At 34.4% G+C, this 22,543-nt stretch overlaps 2 long non-coding RNA genes across 5 annotated transcripts; both read right to left on the bottom strand.

The window, feature by feature from the left end:
- Positions 1 to 2,024: 2,024 nt before the first annotated feature.
- On the bottom strand, positions 2,025 to 5,421 carry LOC131657275 (uncharacterized). 4 transcript variants are annotated; one of them, XR_009300585.1, is made up of 9 exons: positions 5,045 to 5,421; positions 4,726 to 4,967; positions 4,435 to 4,496; positions 4,090 to 4,211; positions 3,787 to 3,863; positions 3,335 to 3,403; positions 3,125 to 3,181; positions 2,718 to 2,855; positions 2,025 to 2,145 (listed from the first exon to the last, which is right to left on the bottom strand). It is a non-coding gene; the product is annotated as an uncharacterized LOC131657275 (long non-coding RNA). The 4 variants fall into 4 exon arrangements; XR_009300586.1 differs by having other exon boundaries at positions 2,718 to 2,804; positions 4,435 to 4,967; XR_009300584.1 differs by having other exon boundaries at positions 2,718 to 2,810; positions 4,435 to 4,967.
- A 14,763-nt stretch (positions 5,422 to 20,184) lies between these two features.
- On the bottom strand, positions 20,185 to 20,767 carry LOC131657276 (uncharacterized). The gene is made up of 2 exons (XR_009300587.1): positions 20,560 to 20,767; positions 20,185 to 20,463 (listed from the first exon to the last, which is right to left on the bottom strand). It is a non-coding gene; the product is annotated as an uncharacterized LOC131657276 (long non-coding RNA).
- Between the last annotated feature and the right edge of the window lie 1,776 nt (positions 20,768 to 22,543).

Raw genomic sequence — 22,543 nt, forward strand, 5'->3', positions numbered from 1 at the left:
TTTTAATGCAATAGACTTACCTTTCTTTTGAGGCTCATTTGCGTCCAGCTCTATTTCATGACTTCTCAAGGCGCTGATAAGCTCTTCCAGAGAAACTTCATTCAGATTCTTTGCAATCTTGAATGCAGTCACCATAGGACCCCATCTTCTGGGTAAGCTTCTGATGATCTTCTTTACATGATCAGCCTTGGTGTATCCTTTGTCAAGAACTCTCAATCCAGCAGTCAGAGTTTGAAATCTCGAAAACATCTTTTCAATGTCTTCATCATCCTCCATCTTGAAGGCTTCATACTTCTGGATTAAAGCTAGAGCTTTAGTTTCCTTGACTTGAGCATTTCCTTCATGAGTCATTTTCAAGGACTCATATATGTCATAGGCCGTTTCCCTGTTAGATATCTTCTCATACTCAGCATGAGAGATAGCATTCAGCAAAACAGTTCTACATTTATGATGATTCCTGAAAAGCTTCTTCTGATCATCATTCATTTCTTGCCTTGACAGCTTTACGCCACTGGCATTTACTGGATGTTTGTAACCATCCATCAGAAGATCCCATAGATCACCATCTAGACCCAGAAAGTAACTTTCCAGTTTATCTTTCCAGTATTCAAAGTTTTCACCATCAAATACCGGCGGTCTAGTATAACCATTGTTACCGTTGTATTGCTCAGCAGAGCCAGATGTAGATGCAGGTGTAGGTGTAGACTTTTCACTTTCATCAACCATCTTTTACTGAAGCGTTTTTCTCTTCCTGAATCTTTTCTAAACACGGTTAAGTGCTTGCACCTTAGAACCGGCGCTCTGATACCAATTGAAGGATAGAAAAACACTTAGAAAGGGGGGGGATTGAATAAGTGTGACTTTAAATCTTGGACGATAAAAATAAATTGCACAATTATTTTTATCCTGGTTCGCTGTTAACGAAGCTACTCCAGTCCACCCCCGCAGAGATGATTTACCTCAACCTGAGGATTTAATCCACTAATCGCACGGATTACAATGGTTTTCCACTTAGTCCACGACTAAGTCTTCTAGAGTATTCTGATCACAACTTGATCACTCCAGGAACAACTGCTTAGACAACTTCTAAGACTTTTCTAGAGTCTACTGATCAACCTGATCACTCTAGTTACAAACTGCTCAGCCAACTGCTAAGACTTCCTAGAGTATACTGATCACACGATCACTCTAGTTCCTTACAACTTAATGTAATCAATTCTAAGAGTTTACAAATGCTTCTTAAAAGCGATAATCACAACTGTGATATTTCTCTTAACGTTTAAGCTTAATCTCACTAAAATATTACAACAGCAATGTAGTGAGCTTTGATGAAGATGAAGATTCTGAGTTTAGATTTGAACAGCGTTTCAGCAAGTTTGATATTAGTTGTTTTGGTGCAGAATCGTTAACCTTGCTTCTCATCAGAACTTCATATTTATAGGCGTTGAGAAGATGACCGTTGAATGCATTTAATGCTTTGCGTGTTCCGTACAGCATCGCATTTAATGTTATACGCTTTTGTCAACTACCTCGAGCCTTGTTCACGCTGTGTCTACTGACGTTGCCTTTAGTAGCTTTAACGTTCCTTTTGTCAGTCAGCGTAGTCTGCCACGTGTACTTCCTTCTGATCTGATGTTTGTGAATACGACGTTTGAATATCATCAGAGTCAAAACAGCTTGGTGCATAGCATCTTCTGATCTTCTGATCTTGAAGTGCTTCTGTTGCGTGATACCATCTTCTGATCTTCAGTGCTTCTGATCTCATGTTCTTCTGATGCTTCCATAGACCCATGTTCTGATTCTGCTTCGACCATCTTCTGATGTCTTGCCAGACCATGTTCTGATGTTGCATGCTGAACCATTTGAGACACAACTTCTGAGCGCTGAATTATGCGTACTCTTTATATATATTTCCTGAAAGGGAAATTGCATTGGATTAGAGTACCATATTATCTTAAGCAAAATTCATATTATTGTTATCATCAAAACTAAGATAATTGATAAGAACAAATCTTGTTCTAACAGACTAGTGAGTTCAAAGGTATAGTATATAGTTGCGGTTCAGTCTCAAACAGCCAGTGGGTACAACCTTCCCTAAATTGATTCTTTTCAAAGATCTCTTCATGGCCAAAGAGGGTTTATAACCTGCAATCACAAGGAAATCGTTACATAATCTATCCAATCCAAACAATTGCATAATATACTCAGTACAAAAGTAACAAGAGCAGCTAAAATTCATGCTTCAGTGAGCCAAGTACAATTTCAAAACGAATGATGCACCACACAAATCCACGCAGAAGACCTAAAGCTACAAGAGAGAAATGACAATAATGGGAAAGAGCAAGGTTCTAGAGGGTTTAATTAGAATTATCTGTGTAGGTTTGATTGTACTATGCTTTTCAGATTTAATTAGAATTAATATTTTTTGAGTTTAAATGTGTTTTTATATTAAATTTTATCGGTCAATTACTTCTATAATTTATCTAAACATAGTACTAAATGGACTTCCAAATTTGTACAAAAAAAATTTCAAAAAAGTCTAATCATAAACTATAATAAAATGTTTCATGACCTTGTTCTAAACTTGCTTTTACTATTCTCCTACCAATATAACCAGTTCCCCCCCACATAGTAAATAAAAAATGGCATATACTCCCTACATCAAATCCTAGACTCAAACTCATAATAGAACTACTTTATCTAACAAAGAGGAAAACCTGGCATTGCTGAAAAGACAAAATTTGATCCAATAAACATCAGTGAATTGCTCCATTGTCTTCAGCATCCATTCTTGAATAGATCTTCTACAACTAGGAACACTTGTATGTCAATAGAACATACATAGGATAGGATCCCTGTATATTCCGGCATGTAAATAATAAAATAAAATAACAACTACGCCATATTTATGTATATATAAATAAATATGTGGTTACATTATTCAAAATACAGTTGACAAGTGTTAAAAAATCTGCATGCATTGTCTTACATATACATCACAAAGATGTAAGAATCTCTATGCATACTAGCAAATAATAACCATGTAAGAACCTTGTGAAATAGAGTGTTTTACATCTATGCATACAAAGATGTAAAAAATCTGCATGCATTGCCTTACACATACATCAAAGTTTAAGGTGCTTCTCTTCTTTCCTTGAGAACCAAATAAAACAGATTCATCCTGAAAAGAAGAATAGTAAATTCAAATACTATAAATATTTAGCAGCTGAAAAATATTTAAAAACAAATAATTTATGAACAAATTACAAAATAAACTACACACTTTTATTCACCAAATATAAAAGAGTTAGATATATAGTGTGAGGGTTAATACTTTAATACTCCAAATATAGTACAACATCATTTCCCAAGAAAAGCCACGAGCTCTTCATCGATTCCCAGCCTACAAGGAGCAATCATTCACCATCAGAATTTCTATCTTTGTATGTAATTAAATACAAGGAGCCTACAAGAATTGCATATTTACCTTCCTGAGCACTGGAAACCATAAGTGCTGGAAAATAAATGTTCAACTAAATAATCAAATGCATTGAAGGATTGAGAACCTTAACATCATAGATTGTTTTGTTAGCATGTATATCAAATTATGAACACGTGAAATAGTATTGCAAATTAAATCTCAGTAAGTATTTGCTTAACATCTTCTACAGAATGTGATTAGGTTTACTGTTGTTATCTTTAGTGTGTTTAATATGAAGACATAGTTTTTTGGCAGTACTAGTTTTGATAAGCATATACTTGTCCTATTTTTCCCTCACCACTGACCTTGTTGACCAAATCAAAAGAAAGAATCTGTCTTTATCCTTCTCCCTGGTGCTCCACTTCTCATCCTTGTACCAATGCTACAACAACAAAATGAAAAATAAAAAAACATAAATCAATCACGAAGCAAAAAACAACAAATCCGTTTAAAGAATAACAAGGTCAAATGAGGTGATAGAACTCGCCTCAATTTCACCTGATTGAAGGACCACCAACATATATAATTATTGACACTCAGCAGCAAAAGCATTGATACGATGCTGGAAATTCACACATAAAAGAAGCATTTACAATTCAGACTCTAACCTTCTAATATCTTGTCAAGCTCTCTTGACCCAGTGGTTATCTGAATAATCGATTCTCGCTGGGCATGGAGCTCACTAGCAGTAGTAAAACCCATAGGCACTAGCTTAGAAGCTGTCAATAAACTAAACGGAAAAAACACCACAAACTCAATAAAGTCAAATTATGTTCATATAAGCTCTAAGATGTTTTTCATAAGCTATCTTGAAGAGCTTTTGAAAATAAGCTGAAAACAACTTATGGACACGAAATAAGTTGTTTAAATAAGCTATCATAGAGAATCTCACACTGAAGGTAAACTCATCCAAACAAACCCTAAAACAAAGGTGAAAGTGAATGAATGATTACCTGCTTCAATGATCTTGTCAACCTTGGCTTCACTGATACCTTTGATTTGCAAAAGATCCTTCCTGGGAGTATAAGCAACAGATTCAACAGTACAAATACCTACATCTTTAAGCTTCTTAACATAAAGTGCAACTATACCAGATGTATGAAATCATAGTCAATCACGAAACAATCAACAACAACAAAAAGGGGGGAAATTTCTTTTTCGATATTAATCAATCGGGGAAACCTAAAAATGGAATTGCAAAAAATGAGTGGCGAAATCTAGAAAAAAAGAGAGAAATTTTATACCTGAATTTTGTATTCTACCATTCCAATCCCCCTATAAAAAAAACAGAAGCACCAACAAGCAGGAGGAGGGAGGAATCTATACCAAAATTGCTGCCAAACTACCCATAAAACCACCCTCCAAATATAGCGTTCATTGACTAAATCTGAAAAATCTGCAGAATCTCCCAATCCCTCATAAACTCAGTCCTCATTAGAAACCCCAATCCACTTCAAATGTTTCACTGAAGCTTGAAGCAGAGGGGCTGAAACGAACAGAAACCTTCACTACACTCAAATATACTCTTGAAATATCCAAGTCAAGCATAGTGAGAAAGCTTACCTGAAGAAGATCATCTGTAGGTCCCGCTTTTCATTCCCGTTGCTATTTTCCTTGCAATTGCTTTGATTCACTTGTAAATATACTCTTGAAATCACCGAAAAATAATAACGAATTGGGGCTTAGGGTTTGTTTGGGATAAAGGGTAACATTCAAGGTTTGTATGTTTCTTGTTACTGAATTCGAAACAAAACGATGATGATAGAGAGAATTGGATCGGTGATAGCAAAGGGAGTGAAGAATCGGTAGCAGAGAGACCATGAGAGCCGAGAGAGATATCGATCGAGAGGTGAGATGAGAGTTGAGAGAGTGAGGCACTAATGTTAGAGAGTGAGATCGTGAGAGGGAGAAGAGAAGAATCCAAAGGTGACTTAACCCTAATCCCCTTTTATGTTTATTTGTTTTAGTTTTTTTTTTCTTTTTAATCTAACAAAAAATAAAATATAAAACAAGAGAAAGAGAAAGAGGGAAACGAAAAGATAAGAGGGAAAACATGGCGGGCACTAAATTTTTGAACTTGGTCCATAATTTTTAGTCAAAATTATAAGGCCGCGGTTTTTTTTTGCGCCTTAAAATATTCGCAGTTCTATAACCGTGGAAATTGAAGTAAAGGCCACAGTTTTACACTCCGGATTCAATATTCTATAACATACGTCTACGCTTTGATAACCATGGCCAAATCATATATGTGGCCACAGTTTCTGAGCTGTGGACAATTTTAGCGTGGCCGTAGGCCAAATTTCTAGTAGTGAAAATTTTAAGATGTTTAAACAGGGAATGGCAACCCAAGACCACAGCCATAAAGGAAGCAAATGATCTAATTACCTTAGACATCACCACTCTCTTTGGTAAACTTGAAGAACATGAGCAACACCTTAAATGCCTTGACATGCATGAGAAAAGGACAAAGATAAGAACATGGAGAAAGAGGTAGAGAAGAAGTCAATTGCTCTAAATGTAACGGCCGGAAAAATAATTATTGGCTTAATTTAGACATTTGCGATGTTTACTGAAATTTTCGCGTTTTGGGGCGATTTAGTCGGTGTTAGTTCGGGATAGCGGATCGACATTTAATCGAAGATTTTAATATTTTTAGTATTAAAAATATTAATGAGTTAATGTTTAGCTTTTTGGGAATTTTCCGAGTAATTAAGATTAGACCAGAAATATGAGGCATTGAGTAATAAGTCGGTATATTAAAATAATCGAATTTTATTTTAATGGAATTTAAGTGGAAGTGTTATTTTTATATTAAGTGTAAAAATATATATTGGGCTTAAATAATGACATCTCTAAGTATTAAGGGGTATATTTTATTAGGCCCATTAGGAAGTGGTAACAAAGTAGTAGTATCACTTTGTCATTGTGGAAAATAGAAGCACATTGGAAATAGTGGAAACCGTGAAAAATAAAAGAAGGAAAAGAGGGGAGAAAAGTAGGGTTTGTGAAGGGGAGAAACAGAGACCTAAAGTGTTGCTCTAAAGTGCCAATTTCCTTCAATTTTTCCATTGAATCTTCTTAAAGCTGCACTCAATCCAAGGTAAGGGGGATTCTTACTACCTAAATGGGAGTATGATGGATTTTATGTGGGGTTTAGGATATAAATTATTCATTGTGTTTTGTAAATTTTAGTTTCTCTGCCACTGTTGAAATTGAGACTTCTTATGAATGTTATGCATTTTCCTGGACATCACTATGCGCCCATTTTTAATTAATATTCATCATGTGGTTTTCATGACATGTTATACTATCCTTATACCATTTCCATGTGCCGCAACTGTTTCGTTTATGCTTGTTATGGTACCGTATTGCTATAGTATCAGGTGGTAGTGTTTCAACATATCTATTGGTGATAATAGCCATAGCCCTTAGTTTCTAAATTCAATATATTACAATGTAATTAATCATGACTTATATCTCTATTTAATTAAAAATTAATAAAGATATTAATGTTTTGGAACTTAAAACAACAAAAGTGACATGATACATGTAGTAGTAGCATAATACTTCTCTGTTCCACTGTAGCAGTAAATATATTGGCATTTAGAAACAATTATCAATTAGTAGAAATAATAATTAGTTAATATAATTGTTGATGATAATTAATAGTAGAATTAATTTCAATAAGTCTATTTAATTGGAAAATAATTAGAATTGGATAAATTATTCGGTGTATTGGTAAATTACGGTATCTTGAGAATTTGACCGTAAATGTGATTTGGTTGAATATTTATGTTGAGAATAATATATTGCTATGTCAATGATGTTGTCCTAAGAAATAATATTATGTCTAATTGAATTAGTTGATAATTGGAAGTGGATTTTGTTTACTTGATAAATTAACATGTTGAGATTATCTTACGAATTGATCGAAAATTATGGTTTTGATTTGGATGACTTTGTTAATATGTAAAATTGAGTAATTGTGCCGATGTGCCGAAACGTGATAATAATTGTAATAATCTTGATGATATACGGATTGTATATTTGTGACAATTTTGTTAATACACGAAGTTGTATGTTTGTTGTGATATGCCGAAGCATGAGGATATATATGTAATGACTTGTTTATATGTGAAGTTGTATAATTGCGATGATGTGTCGAAACATGATGATGTTTTGTGATGATTTGTAACGTGATGTTGTATATAATTGTTATGATGATTTTTTGACTAAGTGAAGATGAAATATTATGGTGACGTGAATTATCTCGTATAGATGGTAATTGATTGTGATATAGGCTTATGCCTTGTGACGATATGTGATTGTGATGAGTATGATGTATTGTCTTGTTTGTCGAGTCACATTTCATATGCATACTCTGTGACGGCCTGGATTGGCAAACTAGTGACGAAGGCTTATGCCTTGTGCCTCTGAATTGGGCAATTGGTGACGGGGGCTGAAGCTCCGATTGGTACCACATGCATATGCACGAATCGTGTCTCATGATGTCTTTTGTGATGTATATGTTGCGATGTTTAGTGATTTGACTTGTGACATTTATGATGCGATGTCTGCGAATACATGTATGACTTATATGATGATATTGATGCTTATATGTTGATTTGTGAAGATGCTTATATGACGATATAGATGCTTATACGTTGACTTGTTGAAAATGTATATATTGATAATGACGCTTAAATGTTGGTTTGTTGAAGATACTTATATGTTGACTTGTCGAAGATGCTTATATGATGATATTTATGATTATATGTTGACTTATTGAAGATGCTTATATGTTGAGTTGTCTAAAGATGCCTATATGATGACTGGTTGAATATGTTTATATGTTGATATTATGACTATTCATTGATGATGTTATTTGTGTTATTTATGTTGATGTTGTGTGAGGCGGTGATTCATTTATATTCTTTACCTAATATATGATTTATCATGATCCTATTTATATAGTTTCATATCTCACCCTTTCTGCTGATATTTCCCCTACCATGGGAAATGGGCAGGTACTCAAGTATAGTTGTGGGAGTTTGTCGCTTCATTGAGTCATGTTGGTGTGTCGCTCTGATACGTAGCACTCGGGGGGATATTCATATTGTCGTTTCTATGTGGTTATTATTTAGTTGTTGTCATTATAATCGTTGAATCAAAGTTGAATACTTTGAAGTACTTTTTATACTTCCAAGTTATTTTAGTTGAATAAAGCTGATAGTTGACTGTTAATTCGAATGCTATGTATCATTGTGAATGAAAGACAAGTTGAAGTTTTAAGCCGATATGTAATACTCAAATGTGTTGTTTGAAATTTTTAAATACACTGATATTTTCCGCATTATAATTTCGGGTAGAATTTGGGGTGTTACACTAAAGGCTTGAAGTTCCAAGACCGCAAAGCAAGAGCAAGAGGATAGTGATACGAGTGATGATGAAGACTCCGTTGACGAGGAAATGGGACTATTTGTGCGAAGATACAACAAATACCTAAAGAAAAATGGAGCAAAACATTCTGACAAAGGTTTGATCAACTATAGAAAGCAATCAAATAAGTACAAACAAGATGAGAATAACAAAGGAAAAATCAAAGGTCCTTGTTTCAATTGTGGCAAAATTGGTCATTACAAACTGGATTGTCCATACCTTAAGAAGGAGAAAGATAATAATCAAAGCAAAAGTCACAACAAGTCTAGAAGAGCCTACATAGCATGGGAAAGTGATTCATCTAGTGAAGGCTCATCAAGCGATGAAGAAGAATCTGCAAACTTATGTCTTATGGCTCATCAACACAAGAAAAAGAAACGTGTAAGTCACCTCAAACCCGAACTTGTAGATAAAGTATCTCATTCTCAATTAAAACTTGCTTTTGAAGATTTACATAGAGATGCAATTGAAGCTTTCAAACTTTTGGCCTCAAACAAGAAAATATTTTCATATCTTGAATCAAAAGTTGAGAAAACCGAAAAGAACATGGAAGCTTTAAAACAATATATGCTAGATATTTGAAATGATAAAGTTGAAATAGATCCTACATCATGGTTTGGTTGTGAGACATGTCATATTTGGCAAAAAGAAGTAAGAGATCTAAAGGCCAAATTAGATAAGGCTCTACAACCAAAAGTGACTTTTGCGGTTGATCCAAATAAGTTCAAAAGATCGTATACTCCTTTATATAGTAAATAGACTTTTGTACCAAAAGTATCAACTAGCAAAACAGCATATTCTCATCATATTACCTGTCACTATTGTTGCAAAAAGGGTCATACCATTGAAAAATGCAAATTTAGGAGGATTTTAGTTCCTAAAGGAGTATTTCAATTGTTGCCGAAGTGCAACAATTTATGTACTCACTATCAAGGACCCAATGAAAATTGGGGACCTCCCATTTTAAATTAATTTTGCAGGAAAAGTGTCTTGACATTGCCGAAAGGTTGTGGTTCCTTGATAGCGGATGTTCAAGACACATGACGGGTGACATATCGCTTTTTGTGGAGTTTCACGCGAAGAAAAGGGGTATGTCACATATGGAGACAACAATCGGGGAGCTATACTTGGTAAAGGAAGTGTAGTTAACCCTTCTACCACAACTATAACTGATGTACTACTAGTAGAAGGACTTAAACATAATCTCTTAAGTATTAGTCAATTGTGCGACAAAGACTTCAAAGTAACTTTTACAAATTCTGGTTGCACAATTGAACATACAAAGAAAAGAGACATTATGTTTAATGGCATAAGAGTAAACAACATCTATATGTTAAATTTGGACGAAGTATCCAATTCAAGTGCCAAGTGTCTCATCGCTCTAGGCGAAGACTCATGGCTTTGGCATAGACGTCTTGCCCACATAAACTTTGACTTACTTAATAAGGTTGTCACAAAAGACTTAGTAATCGCTTTACCAAAAAATAAGGTTTTCAAAGGATCATCTATGTGATGCATGTCAAAAGGGGAAGCAAACAAAAACCTCTTTTAAATCAAAAAATGTGGTCTCAACATCATGCACTCTTGAACTCCTTCACATGGATCTCTTTGGCCCTTCAAGGACCAAAAGCTTAGGTGGCAACATCTATGGTTTGGTCATTGTTGATGATTACTCTAGATTTTGTTGGACAATCTTCCTACCTAGTAAGGATCAAACTTTTCCAGCCATTACTCAATTTGCAAGGTTGTGTCAAAACAAGATGAACACTAAAATAGTTGCAATACGTAGTGATCACGGTGGAGAATTTGAAAACTATCTTTTTGAAAAATACTGTGATAAACATGGAATTGAACATAACTTTTTAGCTCCTAGAACACCACAACAAAACGGAGTAGTTGAACGTAAAAATCGTGTTCTAAAGGAGTTGGCAAGAACAATGCTTAATGAGGGTAGTCTACCTAAATATTTCTGGGGTGATGCTGTTAGCACTGCATGTTATGTTTTGAATAGGATACTAATACGTCCTATACTAAACAAAACACCATATGAACTATTAAAGGGTAGAAAACCAAATGTGTCACATCTCCACGTATTCGGTTGCAAATGTTTTGTGTTAAATAACGGTAAGGATAACCTTGGGAAATTCGATACTAAAGCTGACGAAGGCATATTTCTTGGTTACTCTCAATCTAGTAAAGCATATAGGATTTACAACAAAAGGTTACTTATAGTTGAAGAGTCATTTCATGTGTCCTTTGATGAATCTTATGCAAAATATGTCGAGAAAGGTATATCTTTTCATAGTGCAGGCCCATCTACTGAAGACATCGTCAAAGATAAGGAAGACGAAAGTGAAAGTGTTATGAAGGAAGATGTTGAGAAAGAGAAAGACGAGTCTCATAATAATGTTGAAAAAGAAAGCATCTCAAACAATGAAGAACATCCTAAGGCCTGGACAAACATAAAAGATCATCCAATTGACAACATAATAGGGGACATTTCAAAGGGCGTTACAACACCCTCCAAGATAAGTAACTTTTGTCATCATTTTGCTTTTGTTTCACAAGTTGAGCCGAAAAACGCAAAAGACGCATTACTTGATGAGCATTGGCTAATGGCCATGCAAGAGGAATTAAACCAATTTAAACGGAATGATGTTTGGGATCTTGTCCCTCATCCGGGAGATCATCAAGTAATCGGTACTAGATGGGTTTTTCGTAACAAACTTGATGAAAACAGAGTTATTACTAGAAACAAAGCTAGATTAGTTGCTCGAGGTTACAATCAAGAGGAAGGTATTGATTATGAAGAGACATACGCTCCCATAGCACGTCTCGAAGCTATTCGTCTCTTACTTTCTTATGCTTGTTCAAAAGACTTTAAACTATTTCAAACAGATGTTAAAAGTGCCTTTCTAAATGGCTATATTAATGAAGAGGTCTACGTCGCTCAGCCACCCGGTTTTGAGAATTACATGTATCCAACTCATGTTTATAAGTTGAAACGTGCTTTATACGGTCTCAAACAAGCCCCTATGGCTTGGTATGAACGTTTAAGCAAATTTCTACTTAGTTAAGGATACCTTATGGGTAAAGTTGACACCACCATCTTCATTAAAAGAAAAGATAGAGATATACTTTTGGTTCTAGTCTATGTAGATGATATAATATTTGGGTCAACTAATGCAAAACTTGTTAAAGAATTTTCTAAGCTTGTGCAGAGTGAATTTGAGATGAGTCTCATGGGAGAGTTGAACTACTTTCTTGGTCTACAAATCAAGCAACTTAGTCATGGAACTTTCGTAAGCCAAACAAAGTATTGCACAGAATTGCTTAAGAGTTTTGGAATGAGTGAGTCAAAGGAAATTGACACACCTATGGCAACAAATAGCAACCTAGACAAGGATGAAAAAGGTAAAGAAGTTGATGTGAAATTGTACCGAGGCATGATAGGTTCACTATTGTATCTTACAGCTTCAAGACCGGACATCATGTTTAGTGTATGCATTTGTGCAAGTTATCAATCTTGTCCAACGGAATCACACTTAAAAGCCGTAAAAAGAATTCTACGATATCTCCGTGGAACCACTACATACGGTTTATGGTATCCTAAGGGTAATGAATGCTACTTGGTGGGATTCTCCGACTCCGACTTTGCTGGATGTAAATCTGATAGAAAGTGTACCAGTGGGACATGTCATCTATTCTCAAACTCATTGATAAGTTGGCATAGCAAGAAACAAGTATCAGTTGCACTATCTACAACAGAGGCAGAATACGTAGCTGCCGGAAGCTGCTGTGCTCAAATATTATGGCTCAAGCAACAACTCATTGACTTTGGTATTAAGCTTGATCGCATACCTATCATGTGTGACAACACTAGCGCTATAAACTTAAGCAAGAATCCAGTTCTACACTCACGAACCAAGCATATCGAATAAGGCATCACTTCCTAAGAGATCATGTCGAAAAAAGAGAAGTTATCTTTAAACACATAGAAAGCAAGAAGCAACTAGCTGATCTCTTCACCAAACCTCTTGCAACTGAGCAATTCTTCAACATTCGCAGAGAATTAGGGATACTAGATATCTCTAATTTGAGCTAAATACATTTGTTCACTTAACTTTATTCGTTTACTTTAAATATATTGATTATGCCCAAGCTAACATTTCTCTTAGTATGAAGGTAGTTCATCATCAAATCAAGCATCATTCCACATTGACTAGTGGATTATACTCCATTCTACGAGATGATGACTAGATACCTACAAGTTGAGAAAGTGGTAACATTTTTGTTGTTCACTTCCAAAAAATTTATTGATACTATAATATGCTATAAATTAACATGTTTATAGTGACGTCATATATGCCTTTCCATATCTCATTTACATATATATGTTGATCATCATTATTCATAACATATCACGTTTTGGACATACAAAAGGTAGAATGAGAATGCATCCAACATACATAAGTGAAACCATTACATTTCATACATTTTAGGCATTATTGGTCGACTTACTCTACCTCTGAGTCAACCTAACATAAGATTTTTTCAAATAAACAAAATTATGCTCAGTTACATTGACCTACAACTCTTTTAGGTCGACCTAATCTGAAACAATTTCAATGGCTCTTCTGTTAGGCCGACTCAGTCTCACTTTAGGTCGACCTACTGCTACATAAATGCAAAAATTGAGTCTGTTGGTCGACCCGACCCATCCCCACACATCATTAAGCATTCATTTTTCATTCTTGCTAAATCCTAAAACCCTTGTGTACGGCCAACCCTAATTCCCCTACATCAAACTCCTCAAAAACTACTCTTTGTCACACAAAATCTTCATCAATCATGGCACCAAAATCAAGAAAAGGGAAGGAAATTGCATCCGAATCATCTTCTCAACCGATAAGTGCTATAGCTCTTGTTCACCCTGATTGTAAAGAAAATTTTGAAAAGTGGCAAATGAAAAGGAAAATAGTCAAGCAATATGTCTATAACCCACATGTTGTCAAACGTATGCATATTCCTGATGTTGTAAATCTGATTAAGCATCAAAATATCCATCCTTTGTTGGAATGTGACACTCCGTACTGTGTGAACACCGTTAGGGCTTTCTATGCAGGGTTCCGAAAAGGGGACGGTTGTAATTTCCGATTTAAGATGGGGTCCAAATCACATGTTGTTGACAAACGGGCTTGGATAAGCATCTTTGGCCTTACACTTGTGGGAGATGAATTTTGTATAGAAGACGGCGAGATCCCGGCCAACTATGATCATGTGGCCTACATGAGATCAATTCTCAAAGACCCTTCCGTCATTGACAGGCCAAATGAAACAATCACAGTTGGGCACTTAAAGAGAGATCCTAGGTTCCTAAATTGGATCATCTCAAGAGTCATTCGACCATGAGCAGGAGGATACTCAAGAATTGAACGAAATGAAATTGTGTTAATGTATCTTCTTCAAAACAGAACGCGTGTACACTGGCCAAATTTTCTCGCTGCCAAGTTCCATGAGGTACAACAGAAAACTACTACTCTATGTTATGGTTCAATCATTCAAACAATCGTGAACCATTTCGGCATGAAACTTGATAGATTGCCCTACATCCACATGAAACAGTCTCAAGACTTCTCCCAAACAACCTTAACCCTCATGGGATACCACTGGGATCCAGACAGGAAAACCTACTATCTCATTCAGAAGGGAACCAGAAAGGTCATATACAACTATGATGATCCTACGGAATTTGGCCATCTCTCAGGTAATGAAGAAGAATGCAATGATCAAGACATAACAAATGATGATGATCATACTATGGAAGATGTTTCTCATGATACGGATCCAAATTGGCAATATGTTCCACCTCAAGAAGAGGAAATCCCTTGGAGACATACATCCCCACCTCAGTCGGACCAATCAAACATTATTGCTATGCTAGAGAACCTGCAACTCCTTCAACAGCAAAACTTTGAAGCACAACAGCTCCAAATTCAGAATATACAGCAGCTCCAATAAGACCATCACAATGAACAATGACTCCAACATGCAGATCTTCAACGCTTGGTTCAAGAGCACAAAAGTGATTTTGAAACCTTTGCATCAAATATGATTGAGCGCCAGAATCGTCTTGAAGAAACAGCAGCAAATAGACATGCCAGTCTGAGCCAACGCTTCAATATCCTTAACACTTCCGTGCATGACCTGCTGGAACAAGTTGAAGAGGATCGACCTCAAGGATTCCAGAGGACGAGGAAGACGGGGAAGACATTATCAAGCCTTGCATATCATTAGCCCATCTCATTGCATTGCATTTCATCTCATCTCTTTTATGTCTTTCTTGTTGTTGTCTACTTTAATTCCTTGACATTCAGCTTTGATATGTACTCTTTATTATGTTTGGATATCATAATATGTCTCTCTATATTATATTTGATATGCACTATTATGTTATGTATGATATGTCCTCTTAATTATGTTTTGTTACAATTATTCTGTTACTTTCTGCTTCTCTCTTCCTGCTTTCTATCCTTTGATGTTGTCAAAGGGGGAGATGAATTGAGAGTACGGGGGAGCTAACACGTACAAGATATGAGGTGTGAGTACGGGGGAGCGTTTGTCATTCAATCGAAGGCTTGCCATCATCAAATAGGGGGAGTTTGTAAGAACAAACATACACTCACCATTGAGTTTTTTATTCATGGCAAACATCACAAGCAACCAAATACAAGAGCACAAGTGAATGACTCAAACAAAATGAAGTTTTGGCCATCTTTGCATTTGTCAGGTTGACCTAGTCCACAATCAGGTCGACTCAAACTGAAGCGAAAACTGCATACTTCTGTTAGGTCGACCCAGCGCTTCAGCAGGTCGACTCAAAGTGAAGGAAAAACAACATGTCTCTGTTAGGTCGACTCATCCTCTATCCTAGGTCGACCTAACTGAAGACAAGTCTCAAGAATGTGGTTTAACTGATTTCATGTCGACCTAGGCTACCAACAGGTCGACTCAACTAGAAGCAATTACAACTTGGCCAAATTTGCCTCTGTTAGGTCGACCTAACCAACAAAGTAGGTCGACCATCTGCTCAAAAACTGCCAAATTTTGTGTGTTTCCCTAATACACAGAACCTGCTCCTTTATATATTCCTTCATGTCAATTATTGCAAAGAACACCAACAATTGAAAGAGACACAAAGGCTTCTCATCTTCGATCTTCTTCTCAACTCCAACACAACTACACACAATCATTTTTGCATTGAGGGTTTGCGATCAAGATCGATAACGTCCATGGAACGGAATTGAAGATTCCAAGTGGGTGAAGATTTGTGGGGTTTTTGGTGAATAAAATCTGCGGGTTTTGTCCTCCAAGATTGGTAAATTTTGGGGGTTTTTTTCAAGAGGCTTCATCAAAGATTCACCTGAGTGTGAAGATTGAAGAACAAGGGTTCAAGCAATTCAAAACACTACAGAAGGGGAATCAAAGTGAAGCTCTTGGAAGACCTTGATCTGGCTCAAGATTAAGGGGAAAAAGATTCAAAGGATCAACATATTCGGTTTATCGTTTATCGCTTTGTTATCTTCTTTGTATAAACAGTCTTTAATCATAATGAAAGACATCCCAATTCCCGCTTGGAATTGGGGGCAGATGTAGTCGTAGCGAGGACGATCGACGAACTGCCTGAACAAATATCGTTTTCTTATCGCTTTTATATTTCCGTTTACGTTTCGCTTGTTCTGGATATAATTGTAAATTGATCAATGTTTCAAGTGTTAATCTTGTGATATAAAACTCTGCATAAACATCACAAGTCACCACACATTGAATCACAATCAATTTGGATATTATCACCAAGTGGTTGATATATTGCTTCACTTTCATTAAGTCATTGGAAACAAAGTTAATCAACCTAGTCATTAAACGATTTACATTGATTTAACTAATTGATTTGCTAAGCTGTATTTTCATCGATAATCCTTAACTATTTTGTGGTTTAATCACATATCTGATTCTTTCAATAGTGGTTCGGAATAGACGCAAGTCGATTCAGAAATGCTTTTGCCTAAGTTTGAAAGAAGTCCAAAAAATTCTGAGGCATATATTCACCCCCCCTTTAGATCCTTAAGCCTAGCGTCTAACAAAGTCAACTTGCCTCTATGATAAATGCAGTTAGTAGAAACAAGAGAGTTGGCATAGGCTATGAGGGTGAAACCTCATACAAACTTGAATCTGTGGATGATATGAAAATCACATACAAACCCTTGTATGATCAATTCAAGTATGGCCACTCTCATGATATTAGGGTCACATCACATGCTAAAATTTTTCACATTACGCACGCTAAGAAGCATGTGACACAACCTAGAAAATATCATGTAACTCAGAATAGAGAATATCATAATGTTCCTCCTGTTAATTATCATGCTAAACCCAAGTTCAAACAGAACTTGAGGAGAACTAACAAGAAAGGACCCAAGAAATTGTGGGTACCTAAGGAAAAGATTATCCCTGTTGCAGATATCCTTGGCTGCAAAGAAGACAAAGGAAAGGATGTCATGGTACCTGGACTCTGGGTGCTCGCGGCACATGACGGGAAAAAGTTTTATGTTCCAAGACCTGGTGCTTAAGTGTGCTGGCGAACTCAAGTTTGGAGGAGATCAGAAGGGCAAGATCATTGGTTCAGGAACCATAAGTATTGGTAACTCTCCTTCCATAACTAATGTTCTGCTAGTAGATGGTCTGATACATTCAAGAATGTTCTGATACAATCAAGTATGCTATGATCAAAGAAGAAATTCAAAGCTCTGAAGCTGTCCTATGGAAGCAAGAAGCAGAAGCTCTGAATGTTCTGAAGTTCTATGCAAAGTGAACGTCTCTACCGAAATGGAAAAAACTCAGGGAAGTGTTTTATTTATATAATTCTTCTAGTATTTATTTCAGGGGGAGATTGTTAATCTCAGGGGGAGACATATTCACACACTCTGATTATATGCTTATGCTATAACTGTGTAATTTTCTTTTATCATCTGAAATTCTGATTGCAAATTCATATCAATTATATATGTTTTTGTCGTCATCAAAAAGAGGGAGATTGTTAGAACAAGATTTGTTTTGATCAATATTCTTGTTTTGATGATAACAATGTATATGAATTTTGTATAAAACAATGTGGTACTCTAATCCTTTGCATTTCCCATTTCAGGAAATATATAAGTAGTATGCACATTTCAGAGCAAAGAAGCATGGCTCAAGAAGTTCTGGATGGCTGAATCAGAACATGCTCTGGCAAGACATCAGAAGATGGTCAAGCAAAATCAGAACATGGACTATGAAGCATTAGAAGAACATGAGTTCAGAAGCAGATGCACTGAAGTTCTTATTGGTATCACGCTAAAAGCTCTTCAAAGTCAGAAGGCAAGAAGATGCTCTGCACCAAGCTAGTATGAAAAAAAAAACCATTTGAATTGTATCATTTATTCTCAGCGGAGCGTTTAATTTTTCTTTTGCGATGATTGGAACACAAAAATCTTTGGTGAGAGTAGGTGAGGTAGATTTGTAAGAAAGGAGTACAAAAAAAATCAAAGAAGGAAACAATGAGCGATAGGCAGTACAAGATCAGGCTAGGAATGAACCAATCAGATTCTACAAGGAGATGGTTATAGGAAGGAATTCAGAGGGCTTGTAGGATATGGAAATAGCTGATGACGCAAATATAGATCAATCTATGAAGGGAGTTTAAGGTATGATTGTGGAGGGAGAAAGGGTGTGAGAGTCCTGCATATGTTTTAACTGAAGAAAACGTTATATAAATACATCACCCATGTGTCATACCCAAATTTTTGACCCCCCTGAGATATCACATCATATATAGCATCTCACATACTTCAATCAACTCAAGGCAGAGAGTGCCAACAAGTACTTGTACATCAAGTCCTCCAATTAGGGTTTAAGCCAGGAAATTCAGGGAAAGGATCGATCAATGATTAAATAGAACTTTTGACGGTTGAGCTCACAAAACAAATTTAACTTTTTACGGATAATCTCAAAAACTAAACAAAAATTTTATATTGACACTCTCAAGAACCAAATACATCAAACAAAAGTATAAAACTCTTAATGAGAAAATAATTCAACATAAACATCGGTATAACAACACACTTCTCTAAAGTACTTTTCATTTACATGGCATAAAAGACAAATTTCAGTGAAAGAATATTAAGGACAGAAGAGAGAAAATAATTAAATGATAATAAGAATGAATTCTGGTGTATTTTTAAATGAGGATAAGTGTCCTTTCTATGGGAGAAATGTAGCTAAAATAGTAAAATGATCCATGGACTTTTTAATGGTCATAATCGATTATGCATTTTACATAATCGATTATGTAGTTTAAATACAAGAAGTTTTCAAATTCTCCATCATCAATTAATTGGAGCCTTACTAATCAATTAAGAGGCATTTTAAAAGAAATAATGGATTAACTCTAATATGCTAATCAATTATCTAATGTAAACGACACTCTTACTATTCAAGATAGTATCAAACTAACTATTTGGGTAAAACATTTTCTAAAGTGGTGAAGATTCTAAAATGTTTTAGTGTGTGTGAGGCTTAGTATCTAAGGAAATACTCTTATATTTTTATTATATACTGATCATTAATACACAAAATGAGGAGAACTTTCACACTTCATCTCTTTCACAAACTTGAAGCTTCAAGATCTCTTTGATATTTCACTAAGGATTCAACATTTCATCTATGTAACTTCTTATATCTGTTGATATTAGATATGACTTATTTTATAGACTACATCATCAAAGGTTGCTTGATTAGTGATCTTTCAAGACTCCATCCAAAGTTAATTCACATTAAATATTGTCAATATCAAAACCACCAAGGATCATCACTATTAAGATCATCTCTCACGTAACAGAAACAAAACGTCTAAAATACATGACACAATTTAATTCAATAAATACAAAATTATAGTAATTTTCATAAAAGACTAAAAGTAAAGATAACATAAATTAAAATGATGTTTCAATGTAATAGTTTTAAGTAATAGTTTCACAATATAACAATACTTTATATTTATGTTAAATATATACAAATTATATCTCAAATTCTTTAATGATATGGAGAACTTGGAGGCAACTATATGCATCCAAAATTAAGGGAAAATGAAAAGAAAAGTTAATTATAATAATATTTCCTACCTTTTTCTTATTTCATTTTTAAAATATTAGAGAACAAAGTCATAATTTGAAGGAATACATTATTATAAAACGAAAAATTATATGAAAAATACAATTATTGGTTCTAAGAATAAATCTTAAATGACCACTCATGCAACATTCTACCATAAAGTATATTAATATGTCTTTGATATTTCCCTTGCAACTTTGGTCTTTGCTATATGCTGCCAAACATGATACAGGATCTATTAATACACGTATAAAAGCCAGTCAACATAATACGGCTAATACTCTCAGATCTAGGAAAAGGACAATCTTCCGTAGTTTTACATGGAATAGGTGCAACTGTAAAGAATAGAATAAAAAATATTAGTGAAATACTAAAAATTGTGTAATAACTATAAAAAAATAAAAATATTCAAGAAAGATAAAATTATTTACAAGCCTCCACCATTGAAAGATGAACTAAGGAAAGAAATAAAATTATAGCATAAATAAACTTGAAATTTTTAGCCATATTCTTTTCTCTTTTTATTTTACAAATTGAATGAATTGATCAATTTATAAATAATGCAATGCTTAAAATAACATATAAATATTTGTAGTAGTACATTACAAAATATATTTTAATTGTATCTTCCGCATTCTTAATAGACAAAATACCATTTTTAATTTCATAAGTTTATTTTAATGTTTAATTTGGTCCCTTTATTTAAAAATATTCATATTGTTCTTTTAACTCTTCAAAACGTTTCATTGTAGTCCTTTTAGTCTAATTAGCGGCGAATTTAGCGGTCGATTTCTGAGTTTTCCGTCGCTAATTAGATAAAAAGGAATAAAGTAAAACATTTTAAAGAGTTAAGAGATCAATATGAACATTTTTTAAATTAAGGGATCAATAAAACCTAGAGGTAAATTTACAAGACTTACAAATATATTTTGCCTCTGTTTGGTAAGACATGTTTTTGAGCTTATAGCTTATGTCTTATGTCTTATAAGCTCATATGATAATTTAGACCTGTTTGGTAACTCTCTTTTCATCACGAGCTTATAGCTTATTTTACTAGCTTATAGCATATTTTCCAAACGCTATTTTAAATAGCGTTTTAGCTTATGTCTTATAGCTTATTATTTTTTCTTCCTTTTTTATCCTTGTTATTTTATTTAATCACCATTTTTAACCCTTTTAATTTAAAATAAAATAATAATATTTAAAATATATTTTATGTCATTTTATATTTATAAGTTAATTGAACCGCTAATTTTACTAAACACTTCGACTGGCTAATAAACTATCAGTCTCAACCATCCTCTATAAGCTATAAGCCATCAGTCATCAGTCATAAGTTAGCTTATCAGTAAATCAGTCAACCGCTATTTTTACTAAACTGAACAATTGCATTCTTAGTATCTCTTATGCATATTTAGTAAAGGGGTAATATACAAATAATTTATAATGTGTACATCTATTTTTTTTTAAAGTAACTTTCCATCCTTTGGTAATAGAAGAGGGACATGTTTATATTTAGAAAATTCTTAAACTAAGGTTTACATTATCAATATGAATAATGTACGATTAATAAGACAATATTTTTATGTATAAGTTGGAAATATTGTAAGATTACTTTATATAAAATCATTTCATCATAAAGAGTGAGAATCACATTTTGTATTCTACAAAATAGATAAGGATTTCTACAACCTCGTATAATATAGAAATTGCTTTTACAAATTCTTAGTTTTATTCCTTATAATCATTAAGTATATTAATAAAACATAATGTGATTTGATGAATAGAAAAATTAGTTTTTGATATTATTTTTTATAAAATTAAAAATTGAAGGTGAAAAGGCATCTTTTAGTTATGATTAACTAGTTGTTATACTTTGTTAGCGTCTAAACAAACAAAAATTATTTGCAATATCTAAAAATCAAGGTATGATATAGATAAAAACCATTAATAAAATTAGTAGAAACTAGTATGAAATAAAAAACCATTTGAATTGTATCATTTATTCTCAGCGGAGCGTTTAATTTTTCTTTTGCGATGATTGGAACACAAAAATCTTTGGTGAGAGTAGGTGAGGTAGATTTGTAAGAAAGGAGTACAAAAAAAATCAAAGAAGGAAACAATGAGCGATAGGCAGTACAAGATCAGGCTAGGAATGAACCAATCAGATTCTACAAGGAGATGGTTATAGGAAGGAATTCAGAGGGCTTGTAGGATATGGAAATAGCTGATGACGCAAATATAGATCAATCTATGAAGGGAGTTTAAGGTATGATTGTGGAGGGAGAAAGGGTGTGAGCGGCCTGCATATGTTTTAACTGAAGAAAAAGTTATATAAATACATCACCCATGTGTCATACCCAAATTTTTGACCCCCCTGAGATATCACATCATATATAGCATCTCACATACTTC

Source organism: Vicia villosa, linkage group LG3 (genome assembly GCF_029867415.1).
Source record: "Vicia villosa cultivar HV-30 ecotype Madison, WI linkage group LG3, Vvil1.0, whole genome shotgun sequence".
Taxonomy (NCBI): domain Eukaryota; kingdom Viridiplantae; phylum Streptophyta; class Magnoliopsida; order Fabales; family Fabaceae; genus Vicia; species Vicia villosa.